Genomic DNA, 3,205 nt, shown 5'->3' with positions numbered 1-3,205 from the left:
ATGCGCAGGGAGTTCTTGCCCAGAACAGAACCATACCGCCAATCCAAACTGTATGCTAATTGTCCATCATCTTTGACGATAGTGGTCCTGACAAAAATCTAGCGTAGCGTTGGTTCTGGCAGGTCACGTTAGTCAAGCTCGCATCAGCTGACTCTCAGCTGATCCCCATCTACCCATGGGAATATGACACCTATCAAAGCATTCTTATATAAGGTCCCTCAGTATTATCAGCAGTTTTGCATTGCTCAATAGCTAATTACCCTCCTAGAGTAATCAAATTCCAAAAATCAAGTACTTGTATTTAGAGTATATTACATTTTACAATGTTCATAATGAGATTACAGTTACTTTTTTATCGATTACATGATTACATATTATTCACACAATGGCATTAAATCATTCATAAATTATTTATTAATTCTCCCTAATTTGATCTTTTTTCTCTTTTAAGTTTTCCTTTCTAAAAATGTGTCTGCACCCATTTAGCTTTGACTGTGTTCACAACATAGAATGACCATGTAAGTGTCATGTAAATAAATTTGCAAACCATGCTTCTGAATTTGGGTGAAAAACGTCTTGGTTACGTATGTAACCCTCGTTCCCTGAAGGAGGGAATGGAGACGTCACGTTGTGACCGACAAATTGGGATCTCACTTAGAGAGACCAATCCACTTAGTGTAAACTAAACGAGCCAATGCACATTGGCATGTGATGATTGCATCCAGCTGCCGCTGATCACAGCGTGAGCATAAAAAGGCAGCTGGTGCAACGCATACCAGGTTTTCGCTGAGGAGACGAGCCGGTGACCCGGCCACTCAGCGGTGGTACAGCAGCCGTGGCGACGGGACGTGACGTCTCCGTTCCCTCCTTCAGGGAACAAGGGTTACATTCGTAACAGAGATGTTCCCTTTCAGTCGGTCACTACGAGTCATGTCGTGACCGACGAATTGGGATCCCTACCAAAGCGCCATGGATGCTGCCCTTTCCAGTGTCCTGTGCGAGCCACATGCGACCCTTTGTGGTGTAGGCCAGGGCTCGCAACAAGAAGACCAGTCACTGTTGTCATTGCACTACCCACTCAGTGAGATTGGATAACACTGGGAAAACGTACCCATTCCACTTGGAACAGGAACGCTGCGGAAGCCCCATCCTTCCCGAATGAGGTTTCGGAAGCACTTAGACATATGAACATCCGGTTGCAGCTCTACAAATATCTGTCAGCGAGGCGCCACGAGCCAGCGCCCAGGAGGATGCAAAACTCCTAGTAGAGTGAGCTCGCAACCTGAGCGGGCAGGACACACCCTGAGTCTGATAAGCCAGGGTGATGGCATCCACTATCCAGTGGGCCATCCTCTGCTTAGAGATGACATTCCCCTTCTGCCGGCCTCCGTAGCAGACAAAGAGCTGGTCTGAGGTCCTAAACCTTTGTGTCCGGTCTACGTACCATCTCAAGGCTCGGACGGGACAAAGCAAAGATAGGGCTGGGTCTGCCTCCTCCGGGGGCAGCGCTTGCAGGTTCACTACCTGATCCCTGAAGGGGGTTGTAGCAAATTAGCTCAAATGGGAAATGTATATAAATAATTACAATTAATTATGATTAATTACAATTATTTATATGAGCTGCCAGTAGTAACTGTAGCCGCAGCGACATAGACCTTAAGGGTGGAGGAAGACATCCTTCACTCCAACCCTTGCTGCAAAAAGGAAAGCACGACCCTGATCGGGCATCTCCGGGGGTCTTCTCGGTGAGAAGAACACCACTCAACGAACAGGTTCCACTTCAAGGTGTAAGCGTGTCTCGTAGACGGTGCTCTCGCCGAAGTGATAGTGTCAACTACCTCTTGGGGTCTGTCACCTAGAACCTCCGTGTCCCGTCCAGGGACCAGACATGAAGTTTCCAGAGGTCTGGATGTGGGAGCCACAGGGTGCCCTGTCTCTAAGTCAGTAGATCCTTCCTCAGAGGATCTGCCAGGGAGGGGCTGTCACAAGGAGCATTAGTTCCGGGAACCAGGTCCGAGTGGGCCAATACGGTGCCACAAGCAGGACCTTCTCCTCGTCCTCCTTTACCTTGCACAGCGTCTGTGCGAGAAGGCTCACTGGGGGAAACGCATACTTGCACAGGCCCCGTGGCCAGCCGTGTGCCATGCCGAGTGTTCCCTCGGTCAGGGAGTAGAACAACTGGCAGTGTGCCATTTATGTTTTCATGTTTATTAATGTTTGTTCATGTTATGCTCCGAAACGTCTCCAAATCAGCTGGACCGTCTGGGGATGGAGTCTCCATTCTTCCGGGAGCGTAGCTCGTGACAGCTCATCGGCCGTACGGTTGAGCAGACCCGGAATGCGAATGGCACGAAGTGACCTCAGACCCTTCCGACTGCAAAGAAGGAGGTGAGTTCCGACATGCGACGGGAGCGCAGACCACCTTGTCGGTTGACATACGCAACAGGTCGCCGTGTTGTCCGTTCGGACCAGCACGTGCTTGCCTCGTAATCGCCCTTTGAGATGGATCAAGGCAAGGCGCACCACTAACAACTCCAGGCAATTGATCTGCCAGTGCAGTACACCCTCGACACTGCATGCCCATTGTACGTGGCCCCCCAGCTGGTGGTGGAGGCATCCGTGTAAACCACAGCATGCCTGACCTGAAGGCCCAACCGGCTGAAGTGCGAAAGCACCAAGTCCCTGTGTGCACACAACTGATGCTGAGACTGAGCTAATATGAGCCAGTCGTTGAAGTAGTTGAGAACCAGCACGAGCCACCCCAAGAAACCCACCCTCTCGGCGGCCCGGGAAAGCATAGCCGACATCTCTGGATCCGATTCAGGCCTTGCCACCATCCCAGAGGGCGGCAGCGCAGTCGAATCTTCCTCTACAGAGAGCTCTCCCTCCGATGCAGTGTTCGACATCTGGTCGTCGGGAGGAGCACCAAAGGATACCGCTGGTACGCTAACTCCATACCGAGAAAAGAGATCCTCTGCGTCGGGGAGAGCTTGCTCTTTTCCCAGTTGATCTGAAGGCCCAACCGGCTGAGGTGCGAAAGCACCAAGTCCCTGTGTGCACACAACTGATGCTGAGACTGAGCTAATATGAGCCAGTCGTTGAAGTAGTTGAGAACCAGCACGAGCCACCCCAAGAAACCAATCGTCCAACCTCGAGGGCCCAGGACGCGGTGGAGGTTTCCACTCGAGCATAGCCGACATCTCCG

General features: G+C 51.2%; 1 protein-coding gene across 1 annotated transcript in view; it reads left to right on the top strand.

The window, feature by feature from the left end:
• LOC107679471 (GTPase IMAP family member 8-like) overlaps nt 1-3,205 on the top strand; it is a 17,750-nt gene that overhangs the window by 13,493 nt on the left and 1,052 nt on the right. The gene's annotated exons all lie outside the window — the stretch shown is intronic.

Source organism: Sinocyclocheilus anshuiensis, unplaced genomic scaffold (genome assembly GCF_001515605.1).
Source record: "Sinocyclocheilus anshuiensis isolate Anshui unplaced genomic scaffold, SAMN03320099.WGS_v1.1 scaffold2583, whole genome shotgun sequence".
Lineage (NCBI taxonomy): Eukaryota > Metazoa > Chordata > Actinopteri > Cypriniformes > Cyprinidae > Sinocyclocheilus > Sinocyclocheilus anshuiensis.
Note: the sequence above shows the minus strand (reverse complement) of the source record. Positions and strands in the feature narration are given on the sequence as shown.